We start from the raw sequence: 15,724 nt of genomic DNA on the forward strand, positions 1-15,724 counted from the left end.
AAAAAAAAAAGCATATTGTTTTTGCAAAAAATATTATTCTTTCTTCTTCTTCTTCTTCTTCTTCTGCTCTTTAAACTGGAATTTGACCCCCTGAACATGCTCGAAAACTCACCAAATTTTGCACAAAATTCAGGTCCGGTGAAAAATTTTTTTTAGTATGTGTTTCAATTTTGGGATTTAAAAATTGGCTGGACAGCGCCACCTGCAAAACCCAAAATGCATTGCGTCAATGGGAGGGCGTCTGCAATAAAGTTTGTCGTACAGCCACAATTTTCGGTATACACATGCGCCTTGTCAGGACAAACAAAAAATATTATTATGAGCCCACCCTCAGAAAAGCAGGAAAGCAGCTATCTGGGATTGAATTTTCAAAATTGCTGAGTCAGCGTTTTCCAGGACGTCGTACAAAATGTTCGTTTTGATCGCGCGCTTCTCCAAATGAGCTGAAATTTGGTGGACACCATCTACACAAGTAGACAATTAAAAGTTATCCAATTCACAAATCTTCAGATCACGGTTTCCGCGTGGCAACGCCGCAAAGTTGATGTCAAATTTTGCCATTTTTTCAGTGTGATAAATGGCTGCCATTTCTACATAATGACTCCAATCCAAACCAAATTTTAAACACTGATCAATCCTTCCTTCCTGGACACATTGACATTTAAATTTTGAAAATCGACGTTACAGCGCCCCCTACAGAATAAAAAAAAAATCTGTATGGGGAGTGAAATTATTAGTTTATCAGAAATGAATGAAATCTGGGTGATAATTCCGTCATGTCGTCCCGATCAAAAAAGCAAATGGTAACCATGTTGTATTATTAACGGTGTTGCCGTGGCGATGGCTGAAGTTCCCCATGTTATTCTAATGGGCCCAAGTAAAAAATCTCTCATCAAATCAAATGTACTTGTTGCCATGGAGATGTACCACATTTGACAAACATCAATGAAAGAATAAAACGGGACGGGTCAGGTAAGCGGCGGGCGAGGGCCTTTTGACGCCGCTCGCGGCTTTAATTAGGGACCGAGCCCCGGAGGGCAAGGTGGCCGCAGGCCACCTTGCCCATAGGGCAAGGTCTCTATTGTTATTCGTTCGTTTATTGTCGTCGTTCTATATTATTAGGGACCGAGCCCCGGAGGGCAAGGTGGCCGCAGGCCACCTTGCCCGTAGGGCAAGGTCTCTATTGTTATTCGTGTGTTTCTCGTTCTCGTTCTCGTTCTCGTTCTCGTTCTTCTTCATTATTATACTGACCTACCAAGTAAACGCAAATTTGACCCCCTAAACATGCACGAAAACTCACCAAATTTGGCACGCACATCATGACCGGCGAAAAATTTTATAAAATGGAAAAAAAAACAACATCGGCTCTCTAGCGCCACCTAGATCCCAAAAAACGTCTAAAACAGTCGCTACGGCCCGCAGGAATGTCGTAGCGAGATCAAACCAACACTCACGCGTTCGTCTCATCGAGATCTACATTTCACGTGCTGACACCCCTGACCTAAATCCAACAGGAAGTCCGCTATTTCCCTTTCAAAGTAAAATTTTGATCAAAATCACTCCTCACGAAAAAATTATCTCCTCCGAGACCGTTTGTCGTACAGACATAAGAGTCACGCGACGTGAAAGAGGACAAATTTCTCTACAAAAGTTGTGAACAACTTTGTCAAAAGTCTAACGGTGTGGATTTTATTAGCGTACAAAGTTGGAAGTCTGAAATCCTGCCTTGCTCCGGCCCTCATCCGTTATAATGGGGAAAAAAGGAAAAAAGTCGCCTTTTTTCAGCACCTCGAACAAGTGGCGACTGCGGCTAAACCGTGACTCCTATCAACAAACCGAGCACACGGAAAGTTCCAGCAGGTTCTCCCGAACAAGGTGATGTAACATAAGTGGGGAAAATATCATGTTATATGTATCTTTTCACAGGTAAGAAAAGGTGTGCGCTCTGCATTTTTTTTGCTCTCAGTTATAATGGAGCTGGATGGGGAAAAATCTCGCGCTTCTCACAAACTGAGGCCTCTGGGGTCCAAACTAAACGTCTGACTTCTCTGAAAGCCTCACCAACTGAAAGCCAACAAATTTTCCTATCAAACGTGATATTTTTTGTTCAGTTTTGCCAAACAGCAAAGGAACAAGGACCAGTTGTTTCCCCAAAAAAACACTTTTATTTTCTCCTCTCTCCACTCTAACTGAAATGACCATATATGGGCATGCATTGCAGTTACACAGCTGACAGCGGCTGTCAATCAAACTCTGCCACTGATTGCCTTCATTCAGTGACTGTCAAAAGCAGATGGCAAAAGCTAACTACTCCTTGTTAGTGGATGGGACATGCTAACTACTCCATGTTAGTGGATGGGAGATGCTAACTACTCCATGTTAGTGGATGGAAGATGCTAACTACTCCATGTTAGTGGATGGGAGATGCTAACTGCTCCATGTTAGTGGATGGCAGATGCTAACTACTCCATGTTAGTGGATGGGAGATGCTAACTACTCCATGTTAGTGGATGGGACATACTAACTACTCCATGTTAGTGGATGGGAGATGCTAACTACTCCATGTTAGTGGATGGGAGATGCTAACTACTCCATGTTAGTGGATGGGAGATACTAACTACTCCATGTTAGTGGATGGGTGATGCTAACTACTCCATGTTAGTGGATGGGAGATGCTAACTACTCCATGTTAGTGGATAGGAGATGCTAACGACTCAATGTTAGTGGATGAGACAAGCTAAGTACTCCATGTTAGTGGATGAGAGAAGCTAACTACTCCATGTTAGTGGATAGGAGATGCTAACTACTCCATGTTGTTGGAAGACAGATGCTAAGAGCTCCATGTTAGTGGGTGGGAAATGCTAACTACTCCATGTTAGTGGATGGGAGATGCTAACTACTCCATGTTAGTGGATGGGAGATGCTAACTACTCCTTGTTAGTGGATGGGTGATGCTAACTACTCCATGTTAGTGGATGGGAGATGATAACTACTCCATGTTAGTGGATGGGACATGCTAACTACTCCATGTTAGTGGATGGGACATGCTAACTACTCCATGTTAGTGGATGGGAGATGCTAACTACTCCATGTTAGTGGATGACCGTTGATAACTACTCCATGTCAGTGGATGGGAGATGCTAACAGATCCATGTTAGTGGATGGGAGATGCTAACTACTCCATGTTAGTGGATGATAGATGCTGACAACTCCATGTTAGTGGATGACAGAAGCTAACAACTGCATGTTAGTGGATGGGACATGCTAACAACTCTGTGTTAATGGAAGACAGATTCTAACAACTTCATGTTAGTGGGTGGACGTCTCAGTCGCTGGCCAGCGGGGAGGCTCGGTCCCGACCAATGCCGCTTGCGGCTTTAATTATTATACTAACGCCCAAAGAAACGCAAATTTGACCCACTAAACATGCACGAAAACTCACCAAATTTGGCACGCACATCATGACCGGCGAAAAATTTTATAAAATGGAAAAATTAACCCCATCTGCTCTCTAGCGCCACCTAGAAACAGTTAAATTGTCGCTACAGTCCGCAGGAATGTCGCAGAGAGATCAAACCAACGTTGACGCGTTCGTCTCATCAAGGTCTACATTTCACGCGCTGACACACCTGACCTAAATCCAACAGGAAGTCTGCCATTTCCCTTTCAAAGTAAAATTTTGATCAAAATCACTCCTCACGAAAAAATTATCTCCTCCGAGACCGTTTGTCGTACAGACATAAGAGTCATGCGACGTGAAAGAGGACAAATTTCTCTACAAAAGTTGTGAACAACTTTGTCAAAAGTCTAACGGTGTGGATTTTATTAGCGTACAAAGTTGGAAGTCTGAAATCCTGCCTTTCTCCGGCCCTCATCCGTTATAATGGGGAAAAAAGGAAAAAAGTCGCCTTTTTTCAGCACCTCCAACAAGTGGCGACTGCGGCTAACCCGTGACTCCTATCAACAAACCGAGCACACGCAAAGTTCCAGCAGGTTCTCCCGAACAAGATGATGTAACATAAGTGGGGAAAATTTCATGATTTATGTATGTTTTCACAGGTATAAGTAGGTGTGCGCTCTGCATTTTTTTTGCTCTCAGTTATAATGGAGCCGGAAGGGGAAAAATCTTGCGCTTCTCACAAGCTGAGGCCTCTGGGGTCCAAACTAAAAGTCTGACAGCTCTGAAAGCCTCACCAACTGAAAGACAACAAATTTTCCTATCAAACGTGATATTTTTTGTTCAGTTATGCCAAACAGCAAAGGAACAAGGAGCAGTTGTTTCCCCAAAAAAGACATTAATTTTCTCCTCTCTCCACTCTAACTGAAATGACCATATATGGGCATGCGGTGCAGTTACACAGCTGACAGCAGCTGTCAATCAAACTGTGACACTCAGTGCCTTCATTGAGTGACTCTTAAAAGCAGATGGCAAAAGCTAACTACTCCATGTTAGTGGATGGGAGATGCTAACTACTCCATGTTAGTGGATGGGGGATGCTAACAGCTCCATGTTAGTGGATGGGAGATGCTAACTACTCCATGTTAGTGGATGACCGTTGCTAAGTACTCCATGTTAGTGGATGGGAGATGCTAACAGCTCCATGTTAGTGGATGGGAGATGCTAAATACTCCATGTTAGTGGATGGGAGATGCTAACTACTCCATGTTAGTGGATGGGAGATGCTAACAACTCCATGTTAGTGGATGGGAGATGCTAACAACTCAATGTTAGTGGATGGGACATGCTAACTACTCCATGTTAGTGGGTGGGAGATACTAACTACTCCATGTTAGTGGATGGGACATGCTAACAACTCCATCTTAGTGGATGACACATGCTAACAGCTCCATGTTAGTGGATGGGAGATGCTAACAATTCCATGTTAATAGATGGGAGATGCTAACTTCTCCATGTTAGTGGATGGGAGATGCTAACTACTCCATGTTAGTGGATGGGAGATGCTAACTACACCATGTTAGTGGATGGGAGATGCTAACTACTCCATGTTAATGGATGGGAGATGCTAACTACTCCATGTTAGTGGATGGGAGATGCTACCTACTTCATGTTAGTGGATGGGAGATGCTAACAATTCCATGTTAGTGGATGACAGATGCTCACAACTCTATGTTAGTGGATGACAGAAGCTAACGACTCCATGTTAGTGGATGGGACATGCTAACAACTCTGTGTTAATGGAAGACAGATTCTGACAGCTTCATGTTAGTGGGTGTAGTTCTCAGTCGCTGGCCGGCGGGGAGGCTCGGTCCCGACCAATGCCGCTTGCGGCTTTAATTCTTTCTTCTTCTTCTTCTTCTTCTTCTTCTGCTCTTTAAACTGGAATTTGACCCCCTGAACATGCTCGAAAACTCACCAAATTTTGCACAAAATTCAGTTCCGGCGAAAATTTTTTTTTAATATGTGTTTCAATATTGGGATTTAAAAATTGGCTCTGCAGCGCCACCTGCAAAACCCAAAATGCATTGCGTCAATGGGAGGGGGTCACCAATAAAGTTTGTCGTACAGCCACAAAATTCGGTATACACATGCGCCTTGTCAGGACAAACAAAAAATATTATTATGACCCCGACCTCAGAAAAGTAGGAAAGCAGTGAGCTGGGATTGAATTTTCAAAAATGCTGAGTCAGCGTTTTCCAGGACGTCGTACAAAATGTTCGTTTTGATCGCGCGCTTCTCCAAATGAGCTGAAATTTGGTGGACACCATCTACACAAGTAGACAATTAAAAGTTATCCAATTCACAAATCTTCAGATCACGGTTTCCGCGTGGCAACGCCGCAAAATTGATGTCAAATTTTGCCATTTTTTCAGAGTTGTAAATGGCTGCCATTTCTACATAATGACTCCAATCCAAACCAAATTTTAAACACTGATTAATCCTTCCTTCCTGGACACATAGACAGTGAAATTTTGAAAATCGGCATTACAGCGCCCCCTTCAGAATCAAAATAAAATATGTATGGGGAGTAAAATTATTAGTTTATCAGAAATGTATGTAATTTGGGGGATAATTCCTTCATGTCATCCCGATCAAAAAAGCCAATGGTAACCATATTGTAATATCAACAGTGTTGCCATGGCGATGGCTGAAGTTCCCCATGTTATTCTAATGGGCCCAAGTGAAAAATCTCCCATCAAATCAAATTTACTTGTTGCCATGGAAATGTGCCAAATTTGACAAACATCAATGAAAGAATAAAACGGGGCGGGTCAGGTAACCGGCGGGCGAGGGCCTTTTGACGCCGCTCGCGGCTTTAATTCTTTCTTTCTTTCTTTCTTCTTCTTCTTCTTCTTCTGCTCTTTAAACAGGAATTTGACCCCCTGAACATGCTCGAAAACTCACCAAATTTTGCACAAAATTAATTTCCGGCGAAAAAATTTTTTTAATATGAATTTCAATATTGGGATTTAAAAATTGGCTCTACAGCGCCACCTGCAAAACCCAAAATGCATTGCGTCGATGGGAGGGAGTCTGCAAAAAACTTTGTCGTACAGCCACAAAATTTGGTATACACATGCGCATTGTCGGGACAAACAAAAAATATTATTATGACCCCAACCTCAAAACAGCAGGAAAGCAGCGAGCTGGGATTGAATTTTCAAAAATGCCGAGTCAGCGTTTTCCATGACGTCGTACAAAATGTTCGTTTTGATCGCGCGCTTCTCCAAACGAGCTGAAATTTGGTGGACACCATCTACACGAGTAGACAATTAAAAGTTATCCAATTCACAAATCTTCAGATCACGGTTTCCGCGTGGCAACGCCGCAAAGTTGATGTCAAATTTTGCCATTTTTTCAGTGTCATAAATGGCTGCCATTTCAAATTAATGACTCCAATCCAAACCAAATTTAAACACTTATTGACCCTTCTTATCTGGACACATTGACAGTGAAATTTTGGAAATCGGCGTTACAGCGCCCCCTACAGAATCAAAATAAAATCTGTATGGGGAGTAAAATTATTAGTTTATCAGAAATGAATGGAATTTGGGTAATAATTCCATCATGTCGTCCTGATCAAAAAAGCAAATGGTAACCATGTTGTATTATCAACGGTGTTGCCGTGGCGTTGGCTGAAGTTCCCCATGTTATTCTAATGGCCCCAATTGAAAAATCTCCCATCAAATCAAATTTACTTGTTGCCATGGAAATGAGCCAAGTTTGACAAACATCAATGAAAGAATGAAACGGGGCGGGGCAGGTAAGCAGCGGGCGAGGGCCTTTTGATGCCGCTCGCGGCTTTAATTAGGCCCGAGCCCCTGGCCTGCCAAGGGCGAAGGGCCTATTGTTTCTGCAACACAGACAACGACTAGTCGAGCGCGCAGCGCTCGACCTCAGGCCTTTCACACTCTCAAAACACACAACGATGACAAGTCGAGCGCGCAGCGCTCGACCACAGACATCATTCAACATGTCCAGACACACACACACCGACACGCACTCACACATACACGTGTGCAAACACAAAAACGCACACACACACACAATTTTTCGAGCGCGCAGCGCTCGACCAAGGCCTTTCATACACACAAACGTACAAAAATGACAAGTCGAGCGCACAGCGCTCGACCTCAGACATGGGCCAACATGTCCAGACACACACACCCCGACATGCACTCATACACACGTGTACAAATACAAGAAACGCACACACACTCTCACACACAAACATGACTTGTCGAGCGCGTAGCGCTCGACCACAGGCATTCACACTCTCATACACCTCACAGACGCGTCGGGCTTGTCGAGACCTTTCCGAAAATATATAACATGTGGGCGAAATAATGGCAGAAAAAAAAAAGCATATTGTTTTTGCAAAAAATATTTAGGCCCGAGCCCCTGGCCTGCCAAGGGCGAAGGGCCTATTGTTTCTGCAACACAGACAACGACTCGTCGAGCGCGCAGCGCTCGACCTCAGGCCTTTCACACACTCAAGACACACAACGATGACAAGTCGAGCGCGCAGCGCTCGACCACAGACATCATTCAACATGTCCAGACACACACACACCGACACGCACTCACACATACACGTGTGCAAACACAAAAACGCACACACACACACGATTTTTCGAGCGCGCAGCGCTCGACCAAGGCCTTTCATACACACAAACGTACAAAAATGACAAGTCGAGCGCACAGCGCTCGACCTCAGACATGGGCCAACATGTCCAGACACACACACCCCAACATGCACGCATACACACGTGTACAAACACAAAAAACGCACACACACTCTCACACACAAACATGACTTGTCGAGCACATAGCGCTCGACCACATTCATTGACACTCTCAAACACCTCACAGACGCGTGGGGCTTGTCGAGACCTTTCCGAAAATATATAACATGTGGGCGAAATAATGGCAGAAAAAAAAAGCATATTGTTTTTGCAAAAAATATTTAGGCCCGAGCCCCTGGCCTGCCAAGGGCGAAGGGCCTATTGTTTCTGCAACACAGACAACGACTAGTCGAGCGCGCAGCGCTCGACCTCAGGCCTTTCACACTCAAAAAACACACAACGATGACAAGTCGAGCGCTACGCGCTCGACCACAGACATCATACAACATGTCCAGACACACACACCCCGACTTGCACTCACACACACGTTCACAAACACAAAGATGCACACACACACACGATTTGTCGAGCGCGTAGCGCTCGACCACAGGCCTTTCACACACTCAAACGTACAAAAATGACAAGTCGAGCGCACAGCGCTCGACCTCAGACATAGGCCAACATGTCCAGACACACACACCCCAACATGCACTCATACACACGTGTACAAACACAAAAAACGCACACACACTCTCACACACAAACATGACTTGTCGAGCGCGTGGCGCTCGACCACAGCCATTCACACTCTCAAACACCTGACAGACGCGTCGGGCTTGTCGAGACCTTTCCGAAAATATATAACATGTGGGCGAAATAATGGCAGAAAAAAAAAAAGCATATTGTTTTTGCAAAAAATATTTAGGCCCGAGCCCCTGGCCTGCCAAGGGCGAAGGGCCTATTGTTTCTGCAACACAGACAACGACTAGTCGAGCGCGCAGCGCTCGACCTCAAGCCTTTCACACTCTCAAAACACACAACGATGACAAGTCGAGCGCGCAGCGCTCGACCACAGACATCATACAACATGTGCAGACACACACACCCCGACATGCACTCACACATACACGTGCACAAACACAAAAACGCACACACACACGACTTTTCGAGCGCGCAGCGCTCGACCACAGGCCTTTCACACACTCAAACGTACAAAAATGACAAGTCGAGCGCGCAGCGCTCGACCTCACCCATAGGCCAACATGTCCAGACACACACACCCCGACATGCAGTCATACACACGTGTACAAATACAAAAAACGCACACACACTCTCACACACAAACATGACTTGTCGAGCGCGTAGCGCTCGACCACAGACATTCACACTCTCAAACACCTCACAGACGCGTCGGGCTTGTCGAGAACTTTCCGAAAATATATAACATGTGGGCGAAATAATGGCAGAAAAAAAAATTGCATATTGTTTTTGCAAAAAATATTATTCTTTCTTCTTCTTCTTCTTCTTCTTCTTCTGCTCTTTACACTGGAATTTGACCCCCTGAACATGCTCGAAAACTCACCAAACTTTGCATAAAATTCAGTTCCGGTGAAAAATTTTTTTTAATATGTGTTTCAATATTGGGATTTAAAAATTGGCTCTGCAGCGCCACCTGCAAAACCCAAAATGCATTGCGTCAATGGGAGGGCGTCTGCAATAAAGTTTGTCGTACAGCCACAAAATTCGGTATACACATGCGCCTTGTCAGGACAAACAAAAAATATTATTATGAGCCCACCCTGAGAACAGCAGGAAAGCAGCTATCTGGGATTGAATTTTCAAAAATGCTGAATCAGCGTTTTCCAGGACGTCGTACAAAATGTTCGTTTTGATCGCGCGCTTCTCCAAATGAGCTGAAATTTGGTGGACACCATCTACACAAGTAGACAATTAAAAGTTATCCAATTCACAAATCTTCAGATCACGGTTTCCGCGCGGCAACGCCGCAAAATTGATGTCAAATTTTGCCATTTTTTCAGTGTGATAAATGGCTGCCATTTCTACATAATGACTCCAATCCAAACCAAATTTTAAACACTGATTAATCCTTCCTTCCTGGACACATAGACAGTGAAATTTTGAAAATCGGCATTACAGCCCCCCCTACAGAATCAAAATAAAATCTGTATGGGGAGTAAAATTATTAGTTTATCAGAAATTAATGGAATTTGGGTGATAATTCCTTCATGTGTTCCCCATCAAAAAAGCAAATGGTAACCATATTGTATTATCAACGGTGTTGCCGTGGCGATGGCTGAAGTTCCCTATGTTATTGTAATGGGCCCAAGTGAAAAATCTCCCATTCGATTAATTTTACCTGTTACCATGGAAATGTGCCAAATTTGACACATGACTTCTGACACACTTGCAGGTGAAAAACATCAACGGCATCCATGCAGTATTTTGGATGGTGTTGCTGTGGCGATTATTGATTTTCCCCAAGTTATTCTTTTGTACCCAAGTGAAAAAACTCCTGTTATATCAAATTAGGAAAGAGATAGAGAGACAAAAAACAATTTAACAGCTTTCTGAACATCACTTAGTAAAAATTACAGTACAGAATAACAATATCATAACATTAGTGGTTTTCTCCAATGCTCTGCACAGTCTCCTTGAGTGAAAAGTTGAAGTATTGCACAAGCCTGAGCATATCGATTAAGATTAAGAGGTTTTTAACCCTTGGGACTCTGGTGGTGGTGGTGCTGTGTGTGCGTGTGTGTGTGTGTGTGTGTGTGTGTGTAGGGGGGGGGGGGGGGTGTTAGGTTCATTTTTGACTAATTCTGATTTTTCCCTTATATTTCACCTTAAAAGCTTTCTCCAGATCAGGACCTTGCGTATCAAGATCAGATCAAGACATGGATTCACCGGCCTACGACCAGTCGCCACCGGGCCTTCCACCTGCCGCTCTTGCGGCACTCCGCTCTGCGAGGGAGATCATCACAAGCGCTGCTTTCTCTGCCTCGGCCAGCAGTATCACCGCCAGCGGTCCACCTGCCCGGCCCACCTCGCGCTGCTGCCAGAAGAACTTCACCGGTAGGCCGTGTTCGTGGGAGACACCTCTCCGGTTCCCGCCCACGAGGACAATGCCGAGGACGCCGTGGATGTCACCGGCCCAGCCGCCTATGAGTGGGACGACGCCGTCGGCAGCATCAGCAGGCAGCAGCAGCAGCGTTTCGGTGTCACAGAGTTCCCACCTCGGCGATTCCACCTCCACCGTTTCCCGCACCAGCCGCCATGACCCCCCCCCCCCCCGTGAGCCTGTCGAACACCTCGCGGGGTTCCTCACCTCCGCCACTGAGCGCATCAGCCTCACGCTGCCACTGCAGTCTCCGGAGCCGGTTCAGCACGACTTTGCACTCGGGCTAGCAACCCAGTCACGGACTCGGTCCCGGACTGCGGTGTTATGTCCCGCCGTGCCTTCATTCCAGGAGAACGTGCGGAAGGATTTGGGTACGCCACTCACCGCCAAAGGCGCGGTGAAAGGCTACCGCAAATATTCCTGCGTGAACGGCTGGCCGCCGGTCCACGGAGTGCCTGCAATAGAGGACTCCGTGAGACTGTGCCTTCTCCCTAAGTCCTCCGCCTGGCCGGGCGGAAAACCCATGCTGCCATCTGAGAGAGACAGGCGCATGGCGCCCTTCCTGGATCGTGGTTACGCTAGCGGCAATCAGATATTCACCCTGGCCAACAACATGACAATTCTGCTGGGCTCCGTGGATAAAATCTGCCACGAGAGGTCCCAGCTCACTCCAGATGACATTAAGGAAATCCAGAACGCGGCCGAGGTCCTCACACGGATGTGCAGGGCTGTCGCCGTCAACGGAGGCCGCGTCATGGCAAGTGCACAGCTCGCCATGAGGCACCTGTGGCTTGGCCTGTCCTCACTGTCTTTACACAATCGAAAAGTGTTAAACTCGGCAGGGTCTCTCCACCTCTCGTCTCCTGCTCGGGATGAAGCGGCTGAGATCGGTGAGTTGAATGCGCATTCACGCGCTTGCCGCACGGCGGCTGCGCATACGGGATGCAGCAGCGCATCGAGACCGCTGGCTTCCCCGTCGTGCGCGCCTTGGAAATGGAGCACTGCTGAGGTGCTTCCAGCACCCCGTAAACACTCCAGGCTGCATTATCCGTCGGCTTCGACTCAGGTGAGCATAGCGAATCGTCCTAGCAGCGGAACTTTGCAGATCCGGGTGTCCGCCGCTGGGCGCCTCGCTCTCGGCGTTATTCATTACGCTTCCAGCAGCGTTTCCCCTCGCGGTGAGGCGTCGGGGCGAAAGAGCCGTACCGCTCCGGGTTATCGCCGCACGGCGTCCCGTCAGTGTGCGTCCCGGCCCCAGCTTCAGGACCAAGGCCAGCGACCCGGAAGACTCCGGGATCATGTGACCTCTGCTAGAGCGTCTCGGCCCTAGCTTCAGGACCACGGCCAGCAGCACGGGAAACTCCGCACTCTCGCGGCCTCTGCCCAGGTTGTCTCCAACAAAGAGCCGGCCTGCGGCCCCGGAGCGGCCGCCCACGCTCGAGCCCATTTGTACCAGCTGTGAAGATGTCATTGTTTTGTATGTGTATTAAATGTTGCCCACAGCACCATAGTCCTCCAGCGAAGTTTCCATGCACCATATTTGACATGCATTCCGAATCACTAAAACTAAACCAGAGGGTGGGGACTCAAATTATATCAAGTTTGTTATAACATCTTGAGCTCAAACAGACTGAGAACTGAAAAGTCTGTATAGCAACAATGTAATCTGAGTTCAAATGGTGGAAGGTCAGCACACATATGGTTTCATTTAGGAGCAAGAGCTGCTTTTTCACGTTGCTTCATTATTTATTTTCTTAAAGTATTAGCTCGTTAAGCAGCACCACCCAGTCTCTGGCTTTCAGACATGTCCTGGCCTCCTTTTCTCCCCCTCGTCGTCGCTTCAAGGTGCCTGAAGAGCGGCTTACATGCGAGCTGAAGACATTTTCAGGTTGCTCTGCGGTTCCAACAGATTAAATCGTCTGCACCGCCAAAAGCGGACCAATCACAGGTCTCGACGTTCATGTCACCACGCGTCGCCTCGACGCGAAGTCAGAATTTTTGGGAGGTGCACGTCAAGCCCTAGTGTAGCCCGACGTAGGGCTACGACGTAGGTGTCGTAGGAACGATGTCGCGGCGACAGGGAAGCATACTGAGGCCTTAAAGCAGTACTATGCAAGATTTGCTTTAGCGCTCCCCCTACTGGTCTCCTGTGAAAGCTCACTGTCATAAATGTCCTCCGCACCCCCCCCACCCCCCCCCCCCCCCCCCCCCCCACCCCCGCGTGCAGAGAGCGTCCCACTCCCGTTTCCTTTTTTTCTGCTCGTTTGACAAAGTTTTTTTCTGTCTTTTTGGTTCTGCCATCCGTGAGCACCTCAGGGTGGCGTTGCTAACGCTAGCGAGGGTTTCATGTTTGTTTTACGTGCTTTTGTTAAATCTTTGGCAGCGGCAGTTCCTGCGCTGCCCGGGCAGCGCCGTCTGTCGTAGACATGCCTGCCTCGCACACTTCTACGAGAGGAGGTGCCACTCCTCTTTATTTTTCAGTTACCAAACCAAAATTAGAACCAATCAACACATCATGCAAAGATCGTCTATTGCAAGACAATGACAGATCTCGCACTCCAACAGCTTTTATACTTGTAATCCTGTCTGAGCACCGTACAGCAGGTTTGTTCTTTCGAGATGTAGTCGGGTCGCTCCTCTGAAATTGCAAGTGCTGTTTTCAGGACACAGACCCCGGGGGGAGTGGAGGGACAGGCGAATCACCGTGACAAGTCTATGTTTACCCCCACAGGGATTCTGAAACACATTTATTGAGGTAAAAATGTTGCAAAGTTCTGCTTGAACAGTTAAGCTAAGTGGCTGATAACACATTTCAACACCTCTCATGTTTCAGTCAAAATTAGCAGGGCACCGCAGGGAATCGAACCCCATCCCAGTAAACCAGGAGTACCATTACCAGTGCCTTTTGCTTTTTTGAGAACACATGGAAGGCAAAGCAAAACCTGCATTACAACAGCATATGCATGGCTGGTTTTAAATTGTTGCCACATTCTACATCCTTACATTAATCACATGCATTCTTTGACATCTCTTTATGAGTATACAATGTGTCTCTATGGGAAAATATCAAAAAGCATTTTGCACCTCCTATATGTGAAATGAGGCCTGTTGTCAATTAGTGTTACAATGTTTCTCTTTGCTTTTGCTTAATTTGTTTTTATTCTTTTCTGACTTTATTGATCAATGCTGTTGTAATACAGGAAATGAAACCTCATAACCATAACACTTGAACTAACAATGTGGAAAAGAATAGTTAATCACTAACTTCACTCGAATTTTTTTTTGAGATTTTTTTTTTTTTTTTTTGTATATCTAAAATTATCGGTGGACCCCAGGAAGAGTAGCATGGGGATCCTAACAAATAAACAAATCAACTTAATACACAGGTTAATGTCCCACAGAATATAGAAAATACAAATTTAGCAAACTAACTGAACCGTGCTGACAATTATGAATGCTCACGAGATTAAATAGAACTAACTATTTATATTTATTAATTAACTATTTATAATGAACTAAGTACATTATCCCATTGACCCAGTCATGGACACCTTGACAGGGACAAAGATAAACCCTACAGTATGTGTGCACGCATCACTGTAAGGCACAGAAACATCTACCAATAAAACCACAACTACAAGAAATATATTCACAACTATAATCACTAATAAAGTTAAACATTAACAACAAAACCTGATGCAGTAACTATCTAAAAACCTGACTAACTGCTAAAATTCAATGATTCACATTCCAATCAATGTTCTGGAAGACAAACACACTTAAAAAGTACAATGTAGACACTTAAATTCATGATCAAAGTCAATTATAAATATGTTTTTACAATTTAGGCAAAGGGTGAAAAAGCTGAATGCTCAACAATTGCAAGAGAAATAGACTTTGAAGGCATGATGGAAACAGCATGGGGATGACAAATTTGTGACAAACTGAAAACCAGCCATTAAAGAAAAGCCATGTGGTGAGTCAGCACAATCAGTAACAGCTGTCCATTTTAATTTGAAACTGTTGATGTAGGCACACAATTTATATGGATTTCCCCTTAAAAAAACACACAATCCCTTCATGGTCGCTAAAGTAAGTTGGCACGACTGAACAGTCTACATCATATTGATTAGAATTTAGGTAGAAATGATCAATTAATGTCCCCCTCTCAGTTGTGGGAGATGTGACATATTGAATATAACCTCTTTCTAACATAAAATTGCAGAGACTTGTAGATTTCAATATGTCATCATTAAAATCTCCCATCACAGCCACAGTGGCATAAAGTGAACTCAGCCAAATTAATAATCTGTCTAAATTATACTTGAATAGAGACATGGGGTAAGACGGCGGACGGTAAACTACTGCTATGACGATTTGGTGCTCTGCAAAATAATTCACTAAATATTCTAAGTCCATGTCTGGTACTGTGATTTCATAATTAAGGTTCTCTTCACAGTACATGCCAACTCCACCGTGCTGTTGGCCACGTAAACTAAC

The sequence above is a fragment of the Salarias fasciatus genome (genome assembly GCF_902148845.1).
Source record: "Salarias fasciatus chromosome 23 unlocalized genomic scaffold, fSalaFa1.1 super_scaffold_20, whole genome shotgun sequence".
NCBI lineage: Eukaryota > Metazoa > Chordata > Actinopteri > Blenniiformes > Blenniidae > Salarias > Salarias fasciatus.